This window comes from Haliotis cracherodii, unplaced genomic scaffold, assembly GCF_022045235.1.
Source record: "Haliotis cracherodii isolate W230 unplaced genomic scaffold, xgHalCrac1.p SCAF_6, whole genome shotgun sequence".
Taxonomy (NCBI): domain Eukaryota; kingdom Metazoa; phylum Mollusca; class Gastropoda; order Lepetellida; family Haliotidae; genus Haliotis; species Haliotis cracherodii.
This window is the reverse complement of record NW_027266319.1, coordinates 44,146,753-44,163,283: the sequence shown is the minus strand read 5'-3', so window position 1 is coordinate 44,163,283 and position 16,531 is coordinate 44,146,753.

Below are 16,531 nucleotides of genomic sequence, written 5' to 3'. Positions count from 1 at the left end.
GTATTCCGACCAGACAAAATCAGCTGAGTTTCCCAAATGTTACGGGACGTACCATACAGTCAGGAGTGCTTGGCCTACCTCTTTGGACGTTTCCCAATCCGTAGGATTCTGTTACAAACGTATCCGACTGCGTTTAGATGAGGATAGTAATCCGACTTTTTCACTATTCGTGTCGTAGCGCTCTCTGATCTGAAACGGGAGCCATAATCGGCTCTGTGTGAACCTGGCGTAAGGCCAAGAGAAAAATTGGTGAGGTTGAAAAAGGTGCTTTGAGGCTTTCGAAGCTGGCCCCGCACAATCCTCGAAGTACCACATTCAAATTCCAAGCAGGGAATGGAATTTGGTCTAAAAGCACGTAGGAGGGCATGTTGTTCCGGAACCGTAATAAAGAGAGGCCAGCACAACATGTTTTCTAAACTACATACAAATAAACAGCTCTAGATCACTGTTCCAAATTTTAGCGAAATTATATATCAACCATAACATGGTTAAAGCTGGAGGAATATGTTGACCCTCGTGATTTCTCCATGACGGAAATTAGGGTTAAGAGGTAGACCGTGAAGGGGTGAAAATCACTTAAACTATAAACCTATATCAAACCAATACTCGTCATCATCCTATAAAGCACCAAAGGTACAATTCTGCAGTTTGTGTTTTTATTTCACTGCTATTAGTTTGACACGTTGAAAACAAACCCCAACCAACAAGCCCCCAAACATGGCACTAATACGCTTCTATAAGTATGCCTTATACTTTATAACGTTACAATATATATACTCTTTAAAATACATCTTTAAAGTGAAGCCTTTCATATTCTAAAAACACCCAACACCCTATAACCAGACATTTCGGGATTGACCCAGCCAAGCAAAACACTTAAACATCACAGGTGTATCAGGGAATGCGTTTAGATCAATAGAATAGTGTTATGTGTACCTATCTACCACTTGTATATACATACATAGGTTGATATAACAGTAGTCTATAGATGTTAAACACATTTGGTGATACATATATGACGTTTAAGTTAATTTTGAAAGCCTGGGCCAAGTCCGACCGAACACAGACCAAACACTTCTGATAGAGACTATGTTGAGAAGGTAGAGGGAAAATGGTTTCACTTTCAAATATAGCTGCAAGCAGCGATTGTGGGCTCCCTATCGTAATTTGTAGCAGCGGGTCCTGTCCTTTTACAAAATCGCACTTTGGTTATACAGAGTACTAAAAACCATTGAAACTGAGTTCTTAATGACTCTAATCTATTACCATTAAGGCATTTTCTCCTGTTGTTATATAAGTGCAATACGATATGAGGAAGGATGTGTGCACTACTGTGTACGACTATAATATGATCTGGATTATCAATAGGCTATTTCACTGGTCCGTTTTGACCAAGAAAAAAATGTCCATTTTGGCTCTGGACCTGTTTAGGATGGATGACACCAGCATGCAGGATTGTTGGTGGCTTGTTATTGTAATTTGCAGGAAATGGATCTTGACATTTGACACGTGCTAAGGGATGAGATGGCTTGAGACATTATCTAACAGTAACAACACATGTCGGTTGTCATCTTGTCATCTTCTTGTTGAAGCAATTCAACCAATCAGCAAAGAAAACCCCAGTCTTCCAAGCTTTTATGATCAAAGTTTAAAAGAGGATTAGCAATAAACGCAATAGAGATCATTGCACTTAAGTAAGTTAAGAAAGGGCCTGGTTTCTAAACGATAATGATATTGGTAATAATACTTCCTAAAGTTGTCATTATATCAGGGATGTTTCAGAAAACACAATGCAATTTTCAATAATGAACAGGGTCGCATTATAAAAAAGGTGAATTCGCGGAAATGCAGATATGAGCTTTCACGTGCACCACTAACTAACAAAAAATATGATGTTGATATAGATCCAACTGAAAACATTAATGCTCTCCATACATCATGTCGTGCAATGCGTCTGGTTCTGTTATGCGTTTTACACACAACTGGATGTATCCTCCACACGTGAAAGTGCGCGAAACTGCGTGCTTACTGCTTGCAGAGGGTACTACATGCAGCGTGAAGAAAATCCATAGAGAAACAGACTATAGAAATCTAGAGCACTCTCACACCATGTTAAAATGTCACTTCTACCGTCGAAACATCTAGTGAATGGATTACCCGTCTGTTAATACCTTTAGTTGTGAACTTGTTCAGCAACCAAAGCAAGATACAACAGAGGTTGTTCAAGTGCCTTACCTGATATGTTTCCAATGCTAGAGCTTCGTAAAGATGTCCTGTCAAAAGTTTGAAAATAACTTTGAGCTGGAAGTTGGGAGTCAATATGGCGGCCATGGAAGACATATCTCAGCATGTTTTCTCCGAACTTGGTAGTATGGTACTTGGACACAAAGTATTGGAAGTTTGGAAGCTTTTGAGCTGAGCACATTTTTGGAGACAAGTACTGAGAAAAATGGAAAAAAACAGTGCCAAAACCTTTAATCCAAAATGGCGGCCAAACGAAGCAATTTCGCTACATTGGATGTGTAGAGAAATTGTTGAGCATCTGATTCTGCACCTGTACAAGAAATCTGGAAGTCGTGACGGAGATATGAGCTGTTGAAATTGCTATTTTTTAAGTTGTTTTGAGTTACCTGCCCTTAGTCCTTGAGTCTAGAGCCTTGAGATTTTTGTGGATATAACTTCAGTACCTAAGGTATCTTTGTGCAAATTTTCAAGAGCTTCTGTAGGATTGGAACAAAATTGGCCGGAATAATAATAATAATAATTAAAGCTGCTAGCAGCAATGGCGGGCTCCAAGTAACACTGCGCACAAAAGTCCATGTTCGAATCCTTAAAGGGTTTCCTTGTACCAAATCCGTCAAATGTAGGCACCACATGCAGGGTATCACCGCAACGAAATTGTCATGTGCAGGGGTGTCCTAGTCTGTTCTAAACCCATTTCCGACCTTAAACATGTTCGAATCCTTAAAGGGTTTGCTTGTACCAAATATTAATCAAATATTACCACCAAGCGGTGTTACTTTTAGCATGTAACCAAGAACAAAAGATGAGGTACATATGTCCCACTAACTTCATGTAAACTTTCAATAGTTTCTGTGGAGAACCTTACAAGATATGATCTTTAAAGTAAAATTTCGGTGAAAAATTTGATCAAAATCAAAATCCAATAGGGTTTTACTAAGAAAGATATCCAAAAACAGCTACCAGAGATTGATGTATTATGTATGGAGACAATTCTCAGAAAGTTTGAAATCATTTCAAGCAGTGGGTTCAGAGGGGATAGGATTTGAAGACTGGTACCCAAAAACCGTGTGAAAACCTTGAATCCAATATGGCTGCCAAACCATGTGACCAATGACCAAAGTCAAAGAACAAAAAATGTCAAGGAACTGAAGCAGCAGATACATGCAAGATTTGAAAGTAATCGGAGAAGCGGTTGCGGAGCAATAGTGCAAAATATATCTTCAAAAAATACTTGTTTTTCAGTTATCTGCCCTTGGCCATTGGGCCTACGGCCTTGGCATTTTGGCGGAATCTAGTAGTCAACGGTCTTCAACCACATACAAAATTCGAACTTAATCGAGCCAGTGGTTATTCTGCTAGCTCTGGTACCAAAAATCGGCGGAATAATAATAATATTAAATCGAACGATATCACTAGGGCTCTCATAATTAAGCCTTTCGGCTTGGTGACTCTTTAACTGGCTGTCACTTTGTCATTTGAGCTTCAGTGAAACAGATCAGCTTCTGAGTTCGTCAGTTTCTGTCGCATTGCTTAGATAAAGTGCCCAACCTGTTTCCGACCTCGTCCATGTTCGAATCCCCAAATGGTTTGGTTGTTACGACGCCGTCTAAAGTAAGGACACGCTTGCGAGACATCGCCACTACGACATTGACGCGTCCCAGAACTTCCCGGGATGTTCTATACCCATTTCAGACGCTGTCCATGTTTGAATCCACATATGGTTTGCTTGTACCAACGCTGCAAACGTAGGGAACCGCTTGTGAGACATCACCACATGGGTCCCGGTGAGTTCTTAACCTATTTCCGACCTTGAATCCTCATGTTCGAATCCTCAAAGGGTTTGCTTGTACCAACTCCCTCAAAAGATAGTCACCATTTGCAGGACATCACAGCTACGAAATTGGCGTGTGCCAGAGTTAACCAGTTAACCCTTTTACAACCCAGACAATGTTCGAATCCTGATATTCGCCTCTTTAAGACAAGCATGGGTTGCTGAAGACCAATTCTGACCCTCATCTTCAAGGGTAGTATACATAATGCAGAAGACACTTGACAGTGAAAGGAAGTTAATCCTAGGTTTTCTGAGCCATTTATTTAGTATTTCGGTTAAAAAATCATCAAAATCAAAATCCAATATAGGCGCAACTAAAAAAGATATCCAAAATCGGTGAAGACAATTTGTTGTGTTGTGTATGGAGACAACTCTCAGAAAGTATGAATGCATTTCATGCAGGGGTTTCAGAGGAGTAGGGATTTGAAGACAGGTACCCAAAAAACCCTGTGAAAACCTTGAATCCAATATGGCTGCCAAACCACGTGACCAATGACCAAAGTCAAAGAACAAAAAATGTCAAGGAACTGAAGCAGCAGATACATGCAAGATTTGAAAGTAATCGGAGAAGCGGTTGCGGAGCAATAGTGCAAAATATATCTTCAAAAAATACTTGTTTTTCAGTTTTCTGCCCTTGGCCATTGGGCCTACGGCCTTGGCATTTTGGCGGAATCTAGTAGTCAACGGTCTTCAACCACATACAAAATTCGAACTTAATCGAGCCAGTGGTTATTCTGCTAGCTCTGGTACCAAAAATCGGCGGAATAATAATAATATTAAATCGAACGATATCACTAGGGCTCTCATAATTAAGCCTTTCGGCTTGGTGACTCTTTAACTGGCTGTCACTTTGTCATTTGAGCTTCAGTGAAACAGATCAGTTTCTGTCGCATTGCTTAGATAAAAGTAATCGGATAAGCGGTTGCGGAGCAATAGGGCGAAATACATCTTCAAAATATTCTGTTCTTTTAGTTATCTGCCTACGGCCTTGGGTTTTTGGCGGGCACTAGTACCCACCGGTCCACATACACACACTAAATTAGAACATAATCGAGCCAGTGGTTATTTTGCTAGGTGTGGTACAAAAATCGGCCGAATAATAAATAATAATAATAATAATAATAATAATAATAAATCGAACGATTTCAATAGGGCTCTACAGCCTTTCGGCTTGGAGCCCTAAATATAGTTGCAAGCAACGATGCGGGCTCCAAGGGCTATCAAATAGAAGTGCTGATGCGTGTTTACGTTCATGGTAGTGCATTTCACAATATCTCACTTTGGTTATACAGAGAACTAAACCAATGAAAATGAGTTTTTCATGGCTCAAGGTGATTACTTTAAGACAATTATCACAGCTGACTCATAAGTCACTTCCGGTCTCGGGAAGGATATATGCACTACTGTACACTCTTATACATATTATCTATCCTGAGTGCCCATTGAAGCAATTAGAATTTAGGTTGTTATGGATCATGTGTTCACAGTTTGTATTAACTGAGAAAAGCGATGGGGTCAAACGCAACCAAGAGACCTGATGAACAATGCAGTTTACTGAGTGCATTGACTGGTACAAGTAGGTCAATCACCGCGACATAGCGCTACTGCTGTCTGTCTATAATGTTGCAGGGTTTGGGTGCTTATACACAATATTTTCGAAGTTTATTTGTCCATGGGGCTATACCATCGATGTACGACCCTGCATCACTGCCGAGGATACCACCTTCGGATATAGCCAAATCAGCATGTTGACATGTTGTACGCACATGCTTTCTATAGATAAGTAAGTATGTCTCTCTGCCACCAGTGAAATTGGTAAACCATAGGAATAACACAGTTGCAGTTCACCAGGGAATAGGATACAGAATCACAGAACAAACGTCAAGTTGTCCTGTATTATGCAAAGAAATAAGTATGCATTTTGGAGATGACAGCATTTTCAAACAACAAACAGGTTTGTTTGTAAAATTATACTGCTGCTTCTTTCAGTGTCTTCAATGAACCAGTTGGAAACGTCATAAAATCGCTTTGTCTCCCCCCGCCCCCCTTCCCACTCGAAATATCATTTTCAAAACGTCAGATCACAGTTTGGTATATGTATGATTCGGATGAGTAAATACTAAAAAGTGCCTAGTGTGACGGTTATTGGATGATCTGCTGAGGTACAATAGGTTCAAGTATGTTGTTATAGATGAATCCTGTTTAATGTTTCTTCCCGTAGCCTTCGATTCTATGCCGCTACAATTAAACATGGCTATGGGCAAGCCCAGTGTACATACACACACGAAATTTGGTCGTAATCGGACCAGTAGTAGCTAAGCTGTAATCCGAAAACCATATCCATAGAACACAGTTGCAGTAGTAGTATAGGTAATAGGGGTTCTGCCGCAGCTCCTCTGGAGTTGGATTTATATACCTATACCGCTACTACAGGTGGCATTTTTTATGCCAAAATGATTATGCGATTCAACGATAGTCATGAGATTAAGTTAAATTGGCTCTAGCTCACCAATACCTGGGGCCATTGCTTCTATTAGTATAAAAATGATGATGTGATTCAACGAAAGTCGTTTTAAAAGAAACATCAATATTAATTAATAATGAATAAAATTTACTATAGCCCATGAGGATATTGGAAAGGTGTAGGAGCAATAAAAAAATTAGCCACCGCGGCTAAGGTATCTAAAGATGTGGCCAAGGATTGGTTAAAGAAACAAGCGATGTGGCAAATATATTTACCGGCACCGCGTTATATACCGAGGAAGCAGTTTGATATTTTTACAACAAATGAAGTTCATCAGGCTGACCTCTTGTTTCTTCCCCACGATAAGGTAAAACGCAAAACGTATAAATGCGCTTTAACAGTAGTGGATGTGGCTAGTCGATACAAAGAGGCAGAGCCATTAACCTCAAAAGATTCAACAGAAGTAGCTAATGCACTGAGTCGCATATATAAACGCGAACCACTAAAATGGCCTAAGCTATTTCAAGTAGATCCTGGTCGCCAGTTTATGGGATCGATAACAAAACTGTTAACAAAGCACAATGTCGAAATCGTCCGTGGTGAAAGAGAGGCCCACCGCAGTCAAGCTATCGTCGAAAGATTTAACAGGACATTAGCAGAACGTTTGTTTGGCTATCAGTATGGGATCGAAATGAAATCCGAGCGATTGAGATCAACCGAATGGGTGACACGATTATCAGCCGTTGTATCAGCGCTGAATAATGAAGTAACGAGATTAATCGGGAAGAAACCATCCGATGCGATTAAAATGAAATCCGTGATTTCCAAATCTTCAGCACCGAGGAGAGGCAAAGAACGAAAACTTCCGGATAGCGTAAGGGTAAGATATTTATACCAGCCCGGTGAACTCGAGGGAGGCCTACGTCGCGCAACCGATCCAATATGGTCCCTTAAGACGTATAACATTAGTCGATTGGTTACGAAAGAAGGAGAGCCTATTCTTTATTATCTTCAAGATGGACTGGGTAGGGCATTTGTACGAGAAGAGTTGTTCATAGTTCCCTACGGTACGGTATTACCACCATAACCATATGCATAGGTAGTTACACCATCCTTATCAATCCATCTCTTTGTATCTAAGGGGGATAATGATGTCTTGTTCATTCTTAATCCATATATCCTATGATCATAACTTTTTAAAGAGTTCATCTCGTGTTTGAACATTCTACCGTTGAATAATGATTCTTTATACTGTTCGTGTTTGATATGCTTTTTTACCACATACTTTTTAACACCCTTAGCTTTTCTTATCTCTCCATTATCAGACTTTTTTTTATAGAATACATCTTAGGTCTTAATCCTACATACTCCGCTATAGGGGTCCCAGCACATTCATCCTTCATCTTACCTAACACCTTTCTATTTACTACGCTGTGCAATGGGTTATCTTTTGGATAATCGCTCGTGTCGTACATATCTATTTTTTCTGCCATATCCTCGGTTTGTATTTCCATCAACAAAGAATCTGTCGGTATATAACACCTCGCATCTATCGCCGTATTGCTTAAGTTCGTTGTAATAAAAGTCATACATTAAGTGTTTTGACAAGTCGAGAATACTCATACCGACGTACACCGGTCTGTTGAATTTTATATTACTCTTCTGCATATGCAACGCGGCTAAGTCGTTATCGAATATCTTGCTTCTGTTAAAAGCCGGACTGGCTATAAGTTTCCTGAGTCTTTCTTCCTCATTAGATCTGACTAATTTAACATCAACACGCTTTCTTAGATTCTCCATAGTTTTACCAAATACTGAGTTATTCATGAGCTTATATAGATTCTTTTCAAAATCGCTGGTAGCCATCTTTCTTAAATCTGTGTTCAGCCTTATATAGGGCTCCATCCAAGGGCTTTGATCAAACTTTAAAACTCAGTGTATTTTCTTTAGTTTCATACCTAACGATAGATACAACTGGAGATTTCTGTAGTGAACTATATATTTTGTTTTATCCATCAAATTTGGTACGAGTTTTTCTACGTTAGCTAACCTACTATTACCCATCAAGGAGCGTTGATATTCCGACATCCAATCTTTATTAACCATTAATTTTTCGGGAGCCAGGGGATAACTGTTATGATCTTTATGTAACGAACTTGGATATTCCAAGTCAACTTCTAGTATGTACCCTTTATTCGCATCATCATTATGGATATTATTCACATTGACATCATCGACCCACTCAAAACCACCCGTGGGTAAAGGTTGACTCATAGCCCATCCGTACAAATTGTTGGCGTCGAGATATAATATGTGCGTGTCGGGTTTACTCGGATCGTATCCTTCCACTAATTTATTATTAGCCTTAGAATACCTTTTCGCTGCCATCGATATACCACCTCTTAATCCTTTCCCAATAAACAAGTGCATATCGTAATCTGTGAGTAGTTTTTAGATCTACGCCGGTCTTCTTCAACAATGCATCTCACGATAGTCCGGGACTGGAATAGTACCATGCCGGGTCCAAGCCGTATTGTTTTAAACACGTCTTTCTAAATATCTCGAATATATCGGCGAGTAACAGTACATCGGTTTTTAAGTACAGATCGTGATAATCGCCTAAATTCTTACAACCTAATTTATCCCAGACCAACAGAGCGTGTTCATAATCGGCATCTGTTATTTTAGATTCTGTTAAGTTACTAAAGAATGATTCGAGGGGTGGTAATTTAGTTTCGTCGAATCGAGACCAATCATCCATATATTCGTAAGGATATACACCTTTTCTCAGCAACAAATGACGAGTTATCTTATCTGTATATTGATTTGTTATCGCGAAGTCATTGGGATTGTTCGCATTAGCTAAACTGTCCAGGGAAGATAACAGAAACTGTACGGAGTCTATGAATCTAAGCCCATTACTTTGCTTTACTCTAGATTTCCCATCCTTGTCCCTATAATGTATAGGTTTAGTCAACGAGAACGATATGTATTTTTCCATATTGTTAGGAATGCACGTTAAAACCGCCGTCGGTCTTTGAGATAGCTTGCATAATGAGATGGGAATCGTATCCCCTAAGGTTATGAAACACAACGGGGATGGGTATTGCTTGAGAATTCATTTTTAGTTTCAAGTTACACTCGTTATGCGCGGCTCCCTGATAATTACCCGTGACGTGGCAATGATCTCTTACGGAATCCCCATCCAGGGGTTTATTACAAACATGACAACTCGTTGACTTCTTGTGGGCCCTCCAATCATCCCTCGTCATACACATGAGTTTCTTTTTGTAGATATTCTAGGAACTTTCCCGCTGCATAGGGACCTCTGTAAATCACGGGAGTGTTTGTTTTCCCATCATACCTTACAACTGTATATCCAAACCCACAAGGAATATATTCTTGAGTTTTGTACGTAAAACTACTATCTTCAGTTTCTTGATTGCTACGGTTGGTATTTTCTATTGGTTTGATAAGCACTTCGAAGTCAGCGTAAATTACGTACGGTACTGGCATTTGATTACAATAATGTTCAAATTTTAATACATTTTTTCCCTCTTTAGGCATATCAATCCTAATAGCGGTCTGTCCAACACCTCTTCTTTATGCGCTTCTAATAAATCTTGTCTGCTGTACCCATGTATGCATCTTTCGCAGAAATATTTCTTTCCCATATATTTAGTTTGATCGTATAATAGCCTGTTTAAACTCTTTATCCACGTATAATGATATTTTCCATCTTTCTCGATCAGAAATGAATTGATTCTGGGGATATGTTCCGGAGCGGAGCTTATCCTGTGTACAACAATTCCTTTAGAATGTCACAAAACATTTATAGCTAAATTATTTTGCTTTTCCACCTTATCAATTTGTGATATTGGTGTAGGTTTGTCTATACCATCGAAGTTGAGTCCATCATTTTGGGGATAGCTAGAAGGTCTATTTGCAATTTAAGTATCTACGGGGAACAATGCAGATCTTATCATCATTCTTAAACAGTCATCGGATTTACTTTTTACGTTAATTATGGCTTTTTTCTTCTTATAATACGGGGGTAAATCTATATAAGATCCACCTTTGAAGGGCATATAATTTGCTATATCTAAATATAAACTATCGATTCTATCCACACCCCAACCCGAACCTTTATTAGTCCAGCGTTCTAAAGTTTCCTGTATCCTCTGAATTGATGTATCTAATGATGCGTTTATAGTATTGGATTCGGTTATAACTTCTTGATTGCTACGGAAATATGTTTCGGTATATTCGATGCTATCGTCTGTGTTACTTTAAGTCAATAACATTTTAATCGTCAGCTGGTATTTTATACTATGTAAATCATCTAACTCCTCGTTAATTTTACTCCATATGATGTGCTTAATATCGTTAACATCCATGTTGGAATTAATATCAATCTTTCAACCTCTTAGATATTTACCAACGCCGGCGGATGTGGGTACAAATATTAATTCTTGTTGTTGTTGAATATTATCATCATCATTAGGTTGATTATTATTTAGTAAAGCGATCAATTCAGCTCTTCTCATTCGAGAATAACCTCTCAGCCCACTGTTTCTCGCTCGAGCTTTGAGTTCTCTAACAGTCTGGGGTTTGTTGTATTCCAAACCGAGTAAGGTAATCAATTCAGCTTTTCTCATTCGAGAATATCCATGTAGACCACTTTGCTTTGCCATAGCCTTCAACTCTGACAAAAACCATTGTGGCGGAATGGTATATGCTAAATGAGTCAAATGTCTAATTGGTTGTTTTTCATATATTTAAATACGTATTCTCCCCAACCTATTCCTCTCATTGATGTAATCTCTCTTCCTAGCATAAATAATCTGGTTCCTGACCCTATCAGCACCGTGTTCCTTACATAAACAATAACGACCTTTGACCCCTATCCCGCATACAGAACACGTATAGTTTATGTTTCCGCGCCTGATGTAATAATTGTGTATGCCGCAGTAAATTTCAACACAATACATCTATCATATCATTTGTCTAAATGCAAATCACATCTACACTGGTGATGTATAGCCACAGCTGTGGTTATTTATGAGTAGTCATATAGCTGAAAATCAATAGATCAGTCAATCCCATAATCACAAATGTGACCTCGCGGTCTTTCTGAGCCTCTGACGGTGTATAAAACTGACTCATTGTTGGTCTCGGTATTGGGTCGATTTTTTTCCCATAAACGAGGAAGTATTCGTGCATGGCAGATTCGACATCCTTTTCATGAATAAAGTCTAATCTCTTCATTCTATGCCGCGTATATTGTGACTGGGCTGCTTGGACTTGTTCCATTGCTTCGTTATGTCGTTTACGCTCCTCTTCAACTTCTTTAGCGTTTGATTCCCTCATACTAGAAAATAAATAAGTACTCCCCGAAAAAGCTAGAGCATTAACAATAGCCCCACCGACCATCATCGCAATTGTTACCATGGTTTATATGAATATAATATATTCAAATGTTTAATTACTTCATTATGTCTTCCGGGATAAGCCCTTGTTTGATGAGCATATCCTTCGTTGCCATTGCTAATCCAATATCCAGAACCATCATACCGATGTCAAAACTATTAAAATCTAGCTTGGGAGGTGTGGCTTTAGTAATCATTTTAGCCATACGGGCATAGCCAATGGCCAAGCCGGTGACCACCGCTGAATGATACGTTGCGTTTACCAACATTTTACCGTCTGTAGCTGGAGTATTCATGCTTCTTATAGCATTATATGAGGGCTAACCTCTAATTGAACTTGTTGTTGCATTGGGGGTGACGTTTTCTCTTCTCCGGTCTTATAAAAGAACCATACAGCCGCTATACCAGCAACTCCTACTAGTGCCCATGTTTTAATCGGATTAATATTTGAATTATTTATTAATTTCGCTTTCCTCGCCAGTCCTCCCTGGATTGCTTGCACGAATCTCCCATTCTGTATATCAAGTTGCGCATCCATAATCACGTACAAATATATGTTTAATTTACCAGCTGATTCCTGAAGCTTCGTTATCTGTATGGTGGCACCCTCGCTAGCATTTTCTATTCTCCTCCCACTGCCGTGTAGTTGGTCATCGTCCGTTGTTCGCATGTCGAGCCATAGCGCGTACTTCGTGGTGAGGTATTCACCCATCGATACACTCCCGAGAGACTGAGATCTTTCATGACCGCGTTAACTTCCGGAGAACGTTTTATAGAAGGAAGTTTTTTAATCTCATCCCACTGGTGATACGCTAGCATTCCTTGGCTATATAGTTGATTAGGAAGGCCCTCGATAGTCAATTCTACTTTTGTAATCTTGGGATTGTAGAACTTCTCGGTATTTCTTTTAAACGCATCGGAGGGGTCCTCGAACAACATTAAAATACCCTTCATGACCTCGTGGGGACGTTTAGATTAATATTCCACATCGTATCTTTTCAGTCCCTCGTGATCTTTCGGTGTCGCAGCACGCGATCGTACAAAATGGCTAAACTTCCGGAATAATGGTTACGAATTTGTCTGGCTAATTCGGGATCCGTTATCATATCGTACTCCAGCGAGATATTGTCAATGGAATAGCTAGCATCTTCACCAGATCTGATTACTCTGCCGTAGTCATTAAAAGTGAGTTCATATTCTAACCTATCGCCTAGGGATGCTTGATAAAAAGGCATGTGGGAATCTAGTAATTCAAAGTCTAGGGGAACATAGAATCAGTTACCTAATGCGTCGGCAACGGCCTTATCTTTTTCGTCGGTATCATCAGCATTTTCAGCGCCCACGCGCAGTCTCAATGTGTTCTTATTACAAATACCTTGGTACTGTAAGTTTTCCCGCTCTTTATCCGTTCTCCAGAGATCCATGTAACAATAGTATACATCGCTATCGTCGATACTCAAAACCTCATTACCGCTAATTTTAATGGCGATTTTCTTAACGATAGCACGACCTATGTTCTGAACGGGCTCTCTGTTAACGTCGGTAGAAGTCAAACTAATTGTAAATGCTAGTCGGACAGTTCCAGGAACTAACACATCGTGTGCGCCGAGATTAGGAAAGCAAACCAGAAGCGTTTGATTCTGATCGAAAATACTCACGGAAATGAAAAAAAACTGTTTTTCTCAATTTAAAAATCGACACAAAGTGTCACGTAGCTGTAAATACGAAATAACAAAACAACTCGAAAAGTACTAGTCTGGATTTGCTTGTTTGATCTCAGTGAACAATACAAAATGTACTTTACAGGAGTCCAAATTAACATAGCAGAAACAGACTATAGGCATTATGCACCTGTTCTCACCTGCCGTGAAAGTGTCATAGGTCACCTTGATCAACTTACACCTGGTTATGCCCTGTTTCACAGTAGTCTGTTTTATTCACATTTTTACACACTTTTACGTGTAAAAAGGCATAAAAACATTTGATACGCTGTATTTGTGCCAAGGCCCAATTAGTACTAATTTAGTTGTTTGAATATTTACATATGTATAATAACTGCATTTATTTAAGATCTGAGGTCGAAAAAACAGTTTTTTTCCATTTCCGTGAGTACTTTAGGGTTATTAGTTATAGTTACAGACTGACGAATTGCCTTGACCCCTAATGGATCTCGAAGTCTACGTTGTGGGTTTAACTTGCGTCCGTATTGCGAAGACATTGTTTTATTGGAAACATGTACCCTTTGTTTAATGTAAAAATGACTGATTTTGATCTAGATACCTTTGATGACTTTGATAACCAGAATCCAAACGAAGATACTGATGAAACCAGCTTCATGAATCTTAACGATGAACTTTTGAACCCAACCGTAAATAATGAACTTTTGAAACCAGCCGTTGATGATTATCACGATACCTTTAAAGATACCCCTGTTGGTCGTGACTATTCAAAGTTTGAGATAGATAGTAAAGGAATATTGCGAACGCGTGGCGAACCGGATATTGATCTTATGCATTCTCGTACTCGTAAGCCCCTAGCCTTGTCTACGATAGCCACTAAACACAGTATCGGCACTGTTCGTGATAAATTAGGTTTTGTGGACTACTCGCCGCTTTCCGCGAAGACTACTAAGGTTCTTAGGACTGTGCGGGAAGAACTCAGTAACACAGATAATTTGGAAGCAGCCTCAAAGGTGGCCTCGAACAGACTCGGAGAAATCTTAGATACCTATTACCATAATTCCACGGTCAGTGTACCATCCTCGGAGTTTAGTATTAGGGAATTACGAGGTCTTGACAAGGCATTACGAACAAAGCGGGGAGAACTCATGAATACTACGGCCAAGATATCTGAAATCGACAAGCATTTAGATTACGAGAAAACAAAACTTGAACAGGCGGGCGATGAGTTCAGTAGACGTCGCGTAGCGGAAAGATTGCGTAACTTAGAAGACGAAAGATCGGCCTGCCTCGAAGCAGCTTCCAGTAATAGAAAGGCACTTCGTTCGCAAATCAGTCGAATTCGAGAAACTATCGATCAAGTCCTCAAAGATGACACTACACTGGCCGATAAAATTAAAACATTGTTCAGAGAACAGGGGATAACCATTGCCAGTATTTTAACCACATTGGGATTTATTATATCGACTTTGACTCTCGCGTTAACAGGTGGCACAGGTGGTAGTACACCGCCTAGTGATAAAAACGATATAAAAGAGTGGATAAAAATGCATTTATAAGCATTAGGTTCAGCACTGGGAAAGCTCGCTAATCCTGGGTTAGTAAAATTATTTTCCATTTTATCATTAAGAAATTCATTCCAAGCATTTGCGGTATCGTTCATTTGTATAAATTTTGTAACAATATAAATTAAACCACTCTTAAAACTCATAATATCCCCTCTCCAATCGTTACTATAAAGTTCCCAGCCTTTATACCAATCACCGGTTTTTTTACGATGATCAAACATTCTTGCGTAAAGTTTGCTGGTACTCTCCAACTTACCAAAATTAACATGAAGTTTATTAAGTTCTTTATATACATAATCGCTTTCTTCTTTGACGGATATTTTTTCCTCTGTGTAAGGAACACCTAGACCATGTTTTGCTCCTTTAATACGCCAATCTTTACTCGTAGAAATATTAAATTCCTGACAAATACGCTCATACGCGGACCTATCATAATTATTATTTGTGGAATTCCACGCTCGATCCTGCGGTAATGGAGCACTAATTTCTTTAAGTATACGTCTAATCTGATAGTACACGTGAAATGTTATAACAGACTTATTCAGTTCAAATCCTGGAGCATAAAGAGATACGCCACATCCCGTTGTGGCACACCATATGGCAAAGTTTAACTGATTCGCCAAAATTGCATCGGATTGTGAAACCAATCGTGCACCATTTTATCGCTAGTTGCCGTGACCCTGTACTTTTCAAAGATATCAGGGAATTTAACGAAAAATTCAGCACCAGAGGCAGTTACTATAATCGATTGATTAGTAATGTATCTCGATTTCATATTTAAGTTATGATATAGTATCATTGTATATTTAATATGTATGTTACACTCCCGGGAATAACAAATGGTCAGTCTATTGAACTGCATCATACTAGCGATAACTCGGATGGACAACTCGAAGTAGCTCTATGCGATGTAACGTATTACCCACGGTGGACCAATATAAATGCTGCGAGAGGTTATAATAATGAGACAGAAATAAATGGTAAAAAATACATTATACCTAATGGGTATTACAGCATATGCTCACTCAATGATGAATTTTTTAAGCCTAATGGAATAAGTCTAACACAAAATGAGTCGAATGGTTTACTGATTTTAAATGCTGGAAAAAAGGATGTAAAGCTTTACGAGAACTTAGCATACACACTTGGATGGAAAGGAGAAATAACAGTACTCAAGACATCAGATCAGGGACTCGATTTACCCGATTTAGTTCCCTATAAAGAGTTGTGCATCCATCTTGATCAAATCAGTATGACGGATAATATTCAACAAGAAAGTCCTTCAACTCTACTCAGAAGTGTTCCAGTGAAAGATG